Source organism: Peromyscus californicus, unplaced genomic scaffold, assembly GCF_007827085.1.
Source record: "Peromyscus californicus insignis strain IS unplaced genomic scaffold, ASM782708v3 Scaffold_4__1_contigs__length_199733344, whole genome shotgun sequence".
NCBI classification, from domain to species: Eukaryota; Metazoa; Chordata; class Mammalia; order Rodentia; family Cricetidae; genus Peromyscus; species Peromyscus californicus.
In genome coordinates, this window is record NW_026294562.1 from 62,909,505 (window position 1) to 62,924,141 (window position 14,637).

Genomic DNA, 14,637 nt, shown 5'->3' on the forward strand with positions numbered 1-14,637 from the left:
ATGAGGATAGAAACATATGAAAGTTTAAAGCTGTAGACAAAGAGGGTGCATACAAAGCACCATCAATGAGCATCTTAGTTTCCTTCTGGTCCTATGACAAAATACCTTGACAAAAGCAATGTAGTGGAGAAAAGGGTTGACTTACAATTTCCAGAGGAAATACAGTCCACCAAGGCAAAGTGCCAGAGACTGTAAGAATATGCAGCAGATGACAACTGATATTCATAAGGACAACCCACCAAATGAATAAGTCTTTGATGGAGAAACCTCATCAAGAAAGGTTTACAGGGCCATAGACTATGAATGCTATTTGCTTCTGTCCATAATTTTCTTATGTCCTACCACAATTCTCCCTTAAAACAGCTAGGGGATTCTTCCCACAGCCTGGATTGGTAGTGTGTTCTCTCCATGAACATACTGGGTACATTTATCTGTGGATTGTCAGGAAGATGATTTCTCCTTAAGCTGTATAATTTTGATAAATAGAAAATATATTAGTATATCTTTCATAGCCAGGCCTTTGTCTCATGGAAACTGTGAGAAACTTAGAAATATCTTTCATATCATTAGCTCAGGCTGACATAAGAAAAGCAACAGTATCTCCCTAGTTCTAGACAATTTCATACAATTAACTGATTTAAGACCTGAGAGCAAATTCAAAGTAGACTAGTTGCCCCTGCAAATGAATTCATAAGATAAATCTTCACAGAAAATGCACAAGGACAAATTCCCAGGTATCTAATTGTTTCACCAAGGTCAGGTATAAAGCAACTTTAGTGCCAGTTCTTTGTTTGCAAAAGTCTGGCTGATAATGTTAAAGAAATAACTCCCTGCACAAATTCTGTCAGCAATGGACTCTCTGCATGAACTCCTAAGCTCAGTTTTGTGATACAAGACTCAAGGTTCAGTCAACTAACTGCTCATTGTTTAGGTCCTGAAATTTATGTGGGTGATATAATAGCAATTAATCAATTAACCAAGTCCAGAGAGAACAGCTTTACATCCAGCTAAACCACAGGAAAAGCATTCACAATTAGCCAGGCTGCAGAGGACAATCTAACCTTGTATCCTTGAATAAAGAGTTACAAATTTCCTTCCTTGTGATCTGGGGTTGCATGCAGGATAGGAGAATGTATTTTTAGGCTTGGGACACCTTCAGTGTTACTCTCCATTGGGAGGTGTTGAAGCACTTGGGGCTATGTGCCTCCTGGCTTGGCTTTGCAACCTGCTCAGCCAGGGAGCTTGGCTGATAGCCAAGTGTTTCCATGGTTACTCATTCCCAGCTGTGCCAGCTGCCAGGTCAGGGCAACATTCCAAGTGTGAGAGAAATCATGTGATTTCATGTGTGTTATCAGAAAGACTCTGCTTCTTATTATTTATTCAAGAAATACAATGTGACCCTCAAATGTAACTCATATATTATCTAGAGCTTTCTATTAGGAATATATATATACTATGAAAGACAAACAAAGAAGAGGTTTCAAGATGTAGTAATAAAGAAAGTTACCATCAGAACATGTGTGCTCCTTTCCTACTCCTCATAGAGAAAAGTTTAGTTCTCACTGATATCATGGATTCTTTTTTTTGCATACTCTGGGTGTGGTCTTGGAGGTGGTTCTCAAATACTGCAATAGCAAAGAAGGCATGGTAGCAGGAGCGTGACTTGCCTGTCACACTGTATTGGCGGGGGGTAGTGGTCTAGAAGTGGGGAGAGACTAAGAAGTGGGTCCAGGGTACAAAGTCTCAAAACCCACCCCCACTGACATACTTCCTGCAGCAAGAATCCACATCCTAAAGATTCTGCAGCTGAAGTTCCCCCATTGCCCACTACCATATGCACAACCATGAAGCTAGCTCCCTGATCTGTGACCTTCTGACCTACCTTGTGAACTACCTTTGACTGATAAGATGCTCCTTTCTCTGCTATCCTTCCCTCCACCAGCTATTGTCTCCACACCCACAGACCAAGCTCCAGACCCATGGTTTGGGAGTCATCTTTGCCTGGTCCAATTAAACAGCTCATTCACCAGCTTTACCTGACCTAGCTCCAGTCACATAAATCCTACACTGGCCCTTTCTAGGGCATAATATAGTCTCACAACTAATACACAACCAAAGAAAGAAGCCCACATCACACATCAAATCACAAACACAAAAACAACATGAATGGACAAGATAGCATGTCTCCTATCAAGTCCATTTGTTCTAGAGAGGTTGTTCTCTTAACAAGAATTACCTAGATGAACCCCAAAGCACAGAATTTAAAAGAAAAATCATAAACTTTATCAAATAATTCAAGGAGTTTAAGAAACCACTTCACTGAACACTTCATTGATAAGTGCCTGAATGATGCCCAAGAAAGTACAAATATACAACCAAATAAAATGATTCAGATAGTTCAGGATATGAAAAACAATTTCAATAAAGAGATAGAAATAATAAAGAGAACAAACTCTGAAATGAAGATGGAATTGAAGACTATCTCTTAGAAGCCTGTTCTTTTCTAAGGAGAGACAGAAAGGAAGTAGATCTGGAGGTTAGGGAAGGGGAAATAGGAACTAGGAAGAATAGAGGGAAGGGAAACTATAATCAGGATACACTGTATGAGAAAAGAATCTATTTTCAATAACAGGAAATAAATAAATATAAATAGGTAACAGGTAGGTAGGTAGGTAGATAGACACATAGATACATAGATGACAGATACATAGATAGATACATACATACATACATATACGCACACATATACATAGATAGCTTGACATAGATCAGAAAGTTAGATTGTTCTCTTGTAGTAATCCAGGAAGATAAACAATAACTTCTGCAACTGGCCTCAAGTGGCCAGGACACGATTAATAATTGACAGGTTCTCTTTTTGTTCCTGCTTCCAATTTGGCGCCAACCAGAGAAAGATAAATATGCACCCTAACCAATCACATATGATACCCCACTTCTAATTGTTCCAGCTGCTGCTTTGCCACACCAACAGCTTCCCACTGGGACCCACCTCTCTAGAAGGCTTCCCACTGGGACCCACCTCTCTAGAAGGCTTCCCACTGGGACCCACCTCTCTAGAAGGCTTCCCACTGGGACCCACCTCTCTAGAAGGCTTCCCACTGGGACCCGCCTCTCTAGAAGGCTTCCCACTGGGACCCGCCTCTCTAGAAGGCTTCCCACTGGGACCAGCCTCTCTAGAAGGCTTCCCACTGGGACCCGCCTCTCTAGAAGGCTTCCCATTGGGACCAGCCTCTCTAGAAGGCTTCCCACTGGGACCCGCCTCTCTAGAAGGCTTCCCACTGGGACCCGCCTCTCTAGAAGGCTTCCCACTGGGACCCGCCTCTCTAGAAGGCTTCCCACTGGGACCCGCCTCTCTAGAAGGCTTCCCACTGGGACCCGCCTCTCTAGAAGGCTTCCCACTGGGACCCGCCTCTCTAGAAGGCTTCCCACTGGGACCCGCCTCTCTAGAAGGCTTCCCACTGGGACCCGCCTCTCTAGAAGGCTTCCCACTGGGACCCGCCTCTCTGGAAGGCTTCCCACTGGGACCCGCCTCTCTAGAAGGCTTCCCACTGGGACCAGCCTCTCTAGAAGGCTTCCCACTGGGACCCGCCTCTCTAGAAGGCTCCCCACTGGGACCAGCCTCTCTAGAAGGCTTCCCACTGGGACCAGCCTCTCTAAGAGGCTTCCCATTCTTTCCCACCTTTGAGTATCTGCCAAACTGCTCATCATGATGGTAACTCTTGCTGTACCAAGTCCATAATAAATGTTGTTTGCTTTTCAAAAAAAAACAAACCTAAACTAAATATGAACACTTATGGAAATGGCTTACAAAGAGAATGACTAAAGCAGACAGAACATCAGGATTCGAAGATGAATCAGAGAATCTAGACCTGATATGAGAAGAATGTGGAAAAATTAAAGCACTGGCAAAGAACATGCAAGAAATGCAGGATACCATCAAAAGAGTAACTCTTTGAATCATAAGCATTGACGAAGGAGAAGCATCTCAGGACAAGGGCGTAAACCAGATCTTTAACAAGATCATAGAAGAAAACTTCCCCAAACTAAGAAAAACTATACCCATACAAATACAAGAAGCACAGAGAAGCCCAACTAGACAAAACCAGAAAAGAAATTTGCTAAGATATATCATAGCTAAAACAGTCATCATAAAGAGTTAGGAAAAATAGTGAAAGCTATAAGAGAAAAAAAGTCAAATAAGTAGAAAACCCATTAGAATAACAGCTGATTTCTCAGTGGAATCTGAAAGCTGGAAGAGCCTGGAGCAAGGCACACTGGCTTATAAAAGACCATGACTGCTAACCTAGACAACTGTATCCAGCAAAAATATCTGCTAGAAGGAAGAAGGGGCTTGGACCTGCCTCAACTGAACGTACCAAGCTCTGCTGACTCCCCATGGGAGACCTTGCCTTGGAGGAGGTGGGAATGGGGGGTGAGTTGCAGGGGGGGGGAGACTGGGGGGCAGAAGGAGGGAGGACAGGGGAATCTGTGGTTGGTGTGTAAAATGAATAGAAAATCTCTTAATAAAAACAAATTTTGCCGGGTGGTGGTGGCGCATGCCTTTAATCCCAGCACTCAGGAGGCAGAGGCAGGTGGATCTCTGTGAGTTTGAGGCCAGTCTGGTCTACAAAGTGAGTTCCAGGAAAAGGCGCAAAGCTACACAGAGAAACCCTGTCTCAAAAAATCCAAAATAAATAAATAAATAAATATAAAACAAATTTTATTTAGAAAAAATAAAAAATTAAATTAAAACAGAAGCCAAATATATGTATCTGCTAGAGTTGAAGGAGAAAGAAAAACATTCCACTATACAAAAGTCCTTAAAAATTCATACCAACCAAAAAAAAAAAAGAAGCTAAACAAAATACTGGAAGTAATTCTTCAGAATGAAAAGAGTTATAGGCACAACCAGGAGACTCTAGAAAGAAAACAATTGAAGCTATAATTTATGAAATACAAAGCATATGTAGGAAGTTAAGAATACGAACAGCTAAAAAACCAGAGAGACTGCAATCAACACACAGCATTCAATAATAACTTTGAATATTAATAGCCTCAGTCTCCAATCAAAAGACACAGGCTAGCTAAATGACTAAGAAACAAAATCCATCTTTTTAGTGTGTACAAGAAACCCATCTTAGCTTTCAGATAAGCACCACTTTAAAGTGAAAGAATGAGAAAAAATTCAAAGTAAATGAGATCAAGAAGAAGCAGGTGTCCCCATGCATTTTTTAAATCTTCTTGTTCCCATCCTAATATCTGACAAAACAGATGTTAAACTAAACTATTCAGAAGAGACAAAGGACACTTCATTCTAATCAAGGGGTCAACCGATCAAGAAGATATTACATACTAAACATATATATACCAAAATCTGGGGCATCCAATTTCATACAAAACGCACTAATGGAATTAAAGACACAGATGAACACAAACAGAATAATAAGTGATTTCCACCCATCACATTTTCCAGTAGATAGGTCATTTGAACAAAAGAAAAATAGAGAAACTTCAGAATTAAATGGAATCCTACACCAAATGGATGTAACAAAAGTCTACAAAATATTCTACCCAAACACCAAGGAAAATACATTCTACTAAGCAACACATGGAAGATTCTCTAAAATAGAGAAGTGTCCCACATGCTGGGAAACAAACAAAGGTTAAGAAATGCAAAAAGCTTAAAATAATTTCAGGCATGGTATCTGACCATTACGTAATAAAACATAAATTGACAGCAAACAAAACTCTAGTAAGCGCACAAATACATGTAGATTGGACAATTCATTACTGGATGATGAATGGGCCAAAAAGAAAAGGAAAATATTCTTGGAACTATGTAAACGTGAAAACACAACAACAAAACCTCTGGGGTACAGCATTCCTAAGAGGGAAGGCTCTAGCCTAAGTACTTACAGTAAAATCAGAAAGAGTGATGTTTCTCTGATTTCTTTCTCAGCCCATTTATCACTTATATATGTAGGAGGGCTACTGATTATTTTAGTTAATTTTGTATCCTGCCACATTACTGAAGGTGTTTATCAGTTGTAGAAGTTCCCTGGTAGAATTTTTGGGGTCACTTATGTATACTATCATATCGTCTGCAAATAGCGAAAGTCTGACTTCTTCCTTTCCAATTTGTATCCTCTTGGTCTCGTTTTGGTGTCTTATTGCTCTAGCTAGAACTTCGAGTGCTATTTTGAATAGATGTGGAGAGAGAACACAGCTTGTCTTGTTCCTGATGATCATGTGGTTTTTTTCTTTCAGTTTGTTCATATGATGGATTACATTGATAGATTTTCATATGTCGAACCACCCCTGCATCTCTGGGATGAAGACTACTTGATCATGGTGGATGATTTTTTTGATGTGTTCTTGGATTTAGTTTGCCAGTATCTTTTTTTTTTTTTAATTTATTTTGCAATACAATTCAGTTCTACACATCAGCCACGGATTCCCTTGTTCTCCCCCCTCCCGTCCCTCTCACCTTCCCCCCAACCCCCCCCCCCCATTCCCATCTCCTCCAGGGCAAAGCCTTCCCCACAGACTGAGGTCAGCCTGGTAGACTCAGTCCAGGTAAGTCTAGTCCCCTCCTCCCAGGCCGAGCCAAACAATCCTGTATAGGCCCCAGGTTTCAAACAGCCAACTCATGCAATGAGCACAAGATCTGGTCCCACTGCCTGGATGCCTCCCAAACAGATCAAGCCAATCAACTGTCTCACCCATTCAGAGGGCCTGATCCAGTGGGGACCCCTCAGCCATTGGTTCATAGTTCATGTGTTTCCATTCATTTGGCTATTTGTCCCTGTGCTTTATCCAACCTTGGTCTCAACAATTCTCGCTCATATAAACCCTCCTCATTCTCGCTAATTGGACTCCCAGAGATCCACCCGGGGCCTAGTCATGGATCTCTGCATCCAGATTCCTCAGTAGTTGGATGAGGTTTCTAGCACAACAATTAGGGTGTTTGGCCATCCCATCACCAGAGTAGGTCAGTTCGGGCTGTCTCTCGACCATTGCCAGCAATCTGTTGTGTGGGTATCTTTGTGGATTTCTGTGGGCCTCTCTAGCACTTTGCTTCTTCCTATTCTCATGTGGTCTTCATTTACCATGGTCTCCTATTCCTTGTTCTCCCTCTCTGTTGTTGATCCAGCTGGGATCTCCCGCTCCCCCAAGCTCTCTTTCCCTCAACCCTCGCCTTTCATTACCCCCACTCATGTCCAGGCTGTTCATGTAGATCTCATTCCATTTCTCTGTCATTGGGTGATCCCTGTGTCTTTCTTGGGGTCCTGTTTTCCAGGTAGCCTCCCTGGTGATGTGAGTAGCAGACAAGTCATCCTTGTTTCATGTCTAGTATCCTGCTATGAGTGAGTACATACCATGTTTGTCTTTCTGAGTCTGGGTTACCTCACTCAGGATGATTTTTTCTAGATCCATCCATTTGTCTGCAAACCTCATGATGCCATTCAACTTCATATGGAAAAACAAAAAACCCAGGATAGCCAAAGGAATCCTGTACAATAATACAACTTCTGGAGGCATCACAATCCCTGACTTCAAGCTCTACTATAGAGCTACAGTAATAAAAACAGCTTGGTACTGGCATAAAAACCGACATGTGGACCAATGGAATCGAATTGAAGACCCTGACATTAATCCGCACACCTATGAACATATAATTTTTGACAAAGAAGTCAAAAGTGCACAATGGAAAAAAGAAAGCATCTTCAACAAATGGTGCTGGCAAAACTGGATATCAACATGTAGAAGGCTGCAAATAGATCCATATCTATCACCGTGCACAAAACTTAAGTCCAAGTGGATCAAGGACCTCAACATAAATCCAGCTACTCTGAACCTGCTAGAAGAGAAAGTAGGAAGTAGTCTTGAATGCATTGGCATAGGAGATCACTTCCTAAATAGAACACCAGTAGCACAGACTCTGAGAGAAACAATCAATCAATGGGACCTCTTGAAACTGAGAAGCTTTTGTAGAGCAAAGGATATGGTCAACAAGGCAAAGCGACAGCCTACAGAATGGGAAAAGATCTTCACCAACCCCACATCTGACAGAGGACTGATATCCAGAATATATAAGGAATTCAAAAAATTAGACATCAAAATGCCCAACAGTCCAATTAAGAAATGGGCTATAGAACTAAACAGAGAATTCTCAACAGAGGAAACTCAAATGGCCGAAAGACATTTAAGGAACTGCTCAACATCCCTAATCATCAGGGAAATGCAAATCAAAACAACTCTGAGATACCACCTTACGCCTCTCAGAATGGCTAAGATCAAAAACACTGAAGACACCTTATGCTGGAGAGGATGTGGAGCTAGGGGAACTCTCCTCCACTGCTGGTGGGCATGCAAGCTTGTACAACCACTTTGGAAATCAATATGGCACTTTCTTAGAAAATTGGGAATCAATCTCCCCCAAGATCCAGCTATACCACTCTTGGGTATATACCCAAGAAATGCTCAACCACACCATAAGAGCACTTGTTCAGCTATGTTCATATCAGCATTGTTTGTAATAGCCAGAACATGGAAACAACCCAGATGCCCTTCAACTGAAGAATGGATAAACAAAATGTGGTACATATACACAATGGAATACTACTCAGCAGAGAAAAACAATGGCATCATGAGGTTTGCAGACAGTTTGCCAGTATCTTATTGAGTGTTTTTACATCAATGTTCATGAGGGAGATTGGTCTGTAATTCTCTTTGTGCATTGTTGTGTGGTTTGGGTATCAGCATAACTGTAGCCTCATAGAAAGAGTTTGGCAATGTTCCTTCTGTTTCTATTGTTTGGAACTATTTGAGGAGTATTGGTATTAGCTCTTCTTTGAAATTCTGGTAGAATTCTGCACTAAAACCGTCTGGTCCTGGACTTTTTTTTGGGGGGGGGTACTTTTCATGACTGCTTCTATTTCCATAAGGGTTACAGGTCCATTTAAATTCTTAACTCCTATAGCTAATAAATGCCTTCAGTAAAGTGGCTGGATATGAGATTAACTTTAAAAAAAAATCAGTAGCTCTCATATATACAAATGACAAATTGGCTTAGAAAAAACCAGGGGAACAACACCCTCCACAATAGCCACAAACAATAGAAAATATCTTGGGGTAACCCTAAACAAGCAAGTGAAAGACCTGTATGACAAAAACTTCAAGTGTTTGAAGAAAGAAACTGAAGAAAATATCAAAAGATGGAAAGATTTCCCATGCTAATGAATCAGTAGGATGAACATAATAAAAATGGCTATCAAGTCAAAAGCAATCTACAGATTCAAGGCAATTCACATAAAAATTCCAACACAATTCTTTACAGGCCTTGAAAGGACAATATTCTATTTCATATGGAAAAACATAAAACCCAAGATAGCTAAAATAATCCTGTATAATAAAAGAACGTCCAAAGGTATTGCCATCCTGCACATGGATACCACATCCTCAGCCAAGAATGCATGAATGGTTGCAATGTGGACTCTGGATGTTTTTTGTGAAAGCGCTCTCTGCTGATGTTTCTTTCTGTACTTGATAGTCAAACCATTTAAAAATCACTAAAAGATATAAAAACAAAAAAAAGTCCTACCCATATGTGACACACGTGACCATAACAATGACTAGCAGGGCAAGATATCTATAAAGGTATGAGAGAGGGCACTCATATGTTAGTAGTAAATAATAGTTATCTAATTGGACTTATGACCAACTCAACAAGAGGAAATTCATACATAATACTAAAAACCTAGCCAACTACTCAGGGCTAGTGATGTCATGTATCTTAGAAGAGAATCTGCTTTGTTAGACTAACATAATTCCTCAACTTCATTATAAATCTTATCCTTATACCCACAGACAAGTGTAGTTACCACTAGTCATCAAAAAAAACTACACTCTATAGTAAATAAAGGCCATTATAGAAAATCACAACTGGACACAATGCAAAGACTAATGGATTGTGAAGAGTCTAACCACAGCAGACATAGATCCTATGTCTACGGCTCAGGAAACATTGAGGGGATGGGCAATGGTACAAAGCTAGAATTCCTGGAAGTCTGCTGTATGACTGCCTCTCTTGAAAAGGTCTACATAAACAATACCTGAACAATGGCAATATCAACTGACATTCTAACTCTGGAGGAGTACATTTTCACAGGGTCCCAGCCCTAGACAAAGAATGACAGGCAACAAATTACTGCAGAAGGGAGGGAGAATTGACCACTCCCAGGGATGAGCCCCTGATTAGTTATCCAATGCAAACTAAATGGGTCAGCCCTGAAACTACATACACACAGACCAAAAAAAAAAAAAAATGTACTCAGTGGGTTTTACTTGTACATTTGTCCATTTATATATGTAACAATAATAATCAAATAAAAAGAGGTTATTAATTTGAGAGTGGGAGTGTATGGAAAGGATTAGAATAAGGATATATGGAGGGATTTGAGGAAAGAAAGGGAAGGGAGAATGATATAATTATATTTTATTTTAAAATGTATCAAATTCTTCCCCTCAGAGCTCAGGGAATCCCACAGATGAGGAGGCAGAAAGAGTGTAAGAGCCAGAGGGGATAGAGGACATCAATAAAACAAAGCCATCTAAATCAACATGAGCAAAGCTCATAGGCACTCACAGAGACTGAAGCAGCATGCAGAGCACCTGCATGGGTCTCCAGCAGGTCCTCTGTGGAGATGTTATGAATTCCAGATTAGTGTTTTTGTGGCATTCCTGAGTGTGAGAATAAGTGGGCCTCTGATTCATATGCCTTCTCTTGGGTTCTTTTCCTTCTGTTGGTTTATCTTGTCACACTTCAATGTGATAGTTTTTGTTTTATCTTATTATATTGTATTTTGATATTTTTTAATGAATGCATGAAAACCTAGCCACTAGGGTAAAGGTTAACAGCTGAACTGTCATTCAGTTGTATCTGCTAGGAGAGGAAATCAGTTTTCTCCAAAGAAGTGACACTGGATATATCAACCACCGCATGGTCATATAATGGACTCTGCAGTTTTTTGTGTATGCTTTTATTTGGTTATGGTTTGGTGTTTGGGTTTTTGGGGGGTGGAATTTTATTTTGTTTTCTTGGTTTCGGGGGGGTTGTTTGTTTGTTGTATTGGATTTTTGTTTGTTTTTTGAGAAAGAACTTAAAGTTAGATGGGTATGGAGTGAGAGATGATATGGAAGAACTTGGGGAAGAGAGGAAAATGCTCAAAATATTTTTAAAATTAAAAGTGTTTTAACTAGTAAAAAATAAAATGAAAAAATAAATAAATAATAAAATTTAAAAGCTGTATCATGGCTAAATGAGTTAAAATCAAGGCATACCAATATGTTGCCTGCAAGACACCCCCTTTATCAGAAAATTAACAGGTAGACTAAGAATGAAGGAAGAGAAAAACATGTTAACTAGACAGAAACCAAAACTACTGGACTTACACTGAATAAAGTAGATCTTAGGTCAAAAGAATGAAGTGTAAGTCCCTACCCTAAATAACGAATGGGCAGAGAGTTAAACAAGAAGGTATAGCAGGATCTAGAGAGTTGCCTCAGTGTTAAAAGTACTTGTTACTTTTGCAGAGACCCCCTCTTCTGTCCTCCACAGGCAACAGACATACGTGTGGCCAAATACCCATACACACAAAAATTTAAAATATACTTAAAAATTTAAAAGAATTGCCAGGCAGTGGTGGCACATGCCTTTATTCCAGCACTTGGGAGACAGGGTCAGGGCAAATCTCTGTGTGTTCAAGACAAGCCTGGGTTATAGAGTGAGTAGGCGCAAAGCTACACAGAGAAACCCTGTCTCAAAAACCTAATTAATTAATAAATTAAAGGATATATATAGCAATTATACTTGTGTATGCAGCAAACCAGATAACCCAATTTTATGAGAGAAACAAATTTTAAAGCCAGACTGTGGTGGTCACTTTTGCCAACTTGGCACAATCTAGAACCACCTAGGAAGAGTCTCAATGGGGACCAGGAATGGTTGGCTGATGGTTACCCTGGTAAGGGATTTTCTTAGTTGGTTAATAGGGGCGGGAAACCACCATGAATGTGGGTGGCACCGTTTCATGGACTGGATCCTGAACTATATACAAAGGGGGAACCAGTCTGAGCACTAGGTGATCATCGTTCCTCTCTCTGCCCTGACTGTGGATGTGATATAATCAGCTGTTAGAAGTCCCTGCCTCGACTTCCCTATAATGACAAACTATAACCAGAATTGTGAACTAAAATAAACCCTTTCCCCCATGTGGCTTTTGTCAAGTATTTTATCAGAGCAATTGTCAATGAGACTAAGACACTGAGACAGGTTCAATCATAGTAGGGGATGCCATTTTCATCAGAGAATAGAGATCCAGACAAGAAATCAACACAGGAAACCTACAGATAAACTGGGGGCGGGGGAGAGACCAATGGTTTTGACATGATTTATAGACTGTTTCAACTAATAGCTTCACAAAGCACTTCTCATCACACCTAAGACAGAGTAGATCATAAGATGTGCCAAAAATGAAGACTCTCATTCAAAACAAACAAACAAACAAAACTTCTAACACCTGTAGAACAGTGTGAAGACAATATTGACAAGAGAGCTCACAGCAAGCAATCCCAAACAACCTAATGGTATAACTCAAGGAACTAGAAAATAAAAGAATAAACCAGATGTTCAACTAGTAGAAAGAAAGATGTAATAAAGAATCAAACAGAAATAAATAAAATGAAGACTAAAAGTAGTTATCAGTGAAATATACTGACATTTTAAGTTAAAAAAACTATTAGTCTATAACTTACTTAACCAAGAAAAATATGAAAAAAATTCCAAACATATAAAATCAGAGAAGAATAAAGAACATAACTTCTACCACATAAAAACAGGAGAGCATTATGAAATATTTCTACAGCTACATTACAGATGATCTATGCATACATAAAATCCACTAAAAGTGGACAGACTAATAACAGGTGCTGAGACTGAATGACAATAAAATGTCAGGCAACAAAGCCCAGAGCTGGTTGTTTTCCTAATTTTACTGAACAATTCTTTTAAAATAATTCTTTTAAACAGAATTTAAAGCCAGTTTTTCTCAGTTTTTCTAAAATAAACAAATGCAATGTCTTCATTGGGGGAAAATTAAAAAATTAAATATATAGGGCGTGTACCACAGCACAGTAAGGGTCTGAATGACAGTCGCACAGCCTCCAGCATCCTGAACAGAGCAAGGATGAAATCATTTCCAACAGCAGGAATAGGTCAGGGCTGGCGACTTCCACCTCTTCCAGATGTATGACTGAGTATTAAGGCAAAGCAAAAGTAAAAAAAAAAACAAAAAAAGACATTAAGGTCAAAAAGGAGGAGGCCACAGAGCTCAGGTACAGACATGGTTTCCTATGATAAAGTTTCTAAACACCCCACCAAAGCACCTTCAGAACTAAGACAACAATTCAGTAAAGTAGCAGGATACAAAATCAATATTCAGAAATTAATATCTGTTTATACAGCTATAACGAAGACCCCAAGAACGGCATGAATCAAGCAAGTCAATTACAATAGTTAGGAAATAAAATACCTAACAATAAATTAAATCAAGGATATCAATGATCACCATGATAAAACTGTTAAATACTCATGGAAAAACGGAACAGACAATAGAAATAATCCCACAAAACTCAATTAAAACAACAGGTGGAATGGAATTGTATGCAGCTAAGAATCTCCCCATAGCCAGGGAACAGTCAGCAGAATGAAAAGACAAGACACAGAACAAAGCAATATCCAATCTATTCTCCTAGTAAATGAAATAATCTACTATTTAAAACGAGCATAGACTTTCTGTCACCTGCCACAAAGAACCCACAGATGAACAACATATAAATGGAAAAACATGAATCATCATGGAAATACAAGCCAAAACAATATTATATCATTAAACTCACATAGAGTGACTATTATCAAAAACATTAAAAATATAGGGACTGGTTAGGATGTGAATGTGGAGAACTCTCAGATGATGATGGGAATTAAAATTAGTAGAGCCGCACAGAAAACAGAGAGGAACTTCCGAAGAAGATAAATACTCAGTGGCATCACTATGGTTTGTCAATTTGTAGGAACAAAAATTGGCATGTAGAAGAGATATCACATGTTTATCTCAGCAAAATTTACAGTAGCCAACATATAGCCAACCTAGGAATTCCTTGAAGAATGGCTGCATAAAGAAAATGTACAATATATATATACATATATATGTATATATATAATATGTTGTATTATATATGTGTATATTATATATAAAATATATTTTCTTTATGATAGGTGGCTCAGCCACTCACTGAAAAGACTGAAATTCTGCCATTTGATGCTACATGCACAGAACTAAGGACAGTAAAATAAGTCAGCCACTGAAAGAGAAAGAATATAAGCTGATCTACATGAGAAAGATGAATAGTAGATCAAACAGCAGGATAGAATCGTAGAGCAGCTACAATGCCAAGAAGGGAGGACTGGGGAAATGAGAATGAATGGTTAAAGATGCAGGGAATCGCTATACAGAGGAATGACTTTTAATATTCACTACAACGGTAGGACAGACATAG

General features: G+C 39.5%; 1 protein-coding gene across 2 annotated transcripts in view; it reads right to left on the minus strand.

Moving 5' to 3' along the window:
- Nucleotides 1–14,637, minus strand: part of Scart1 (scavenger receptor family member expressed on T cells 1) — a 65,161-nt gene that overhangs the window by 19,197 nt on the left and 31,327 nt on the right. The gene's annotated exons all lie outside the window — the stretch shown is intronic.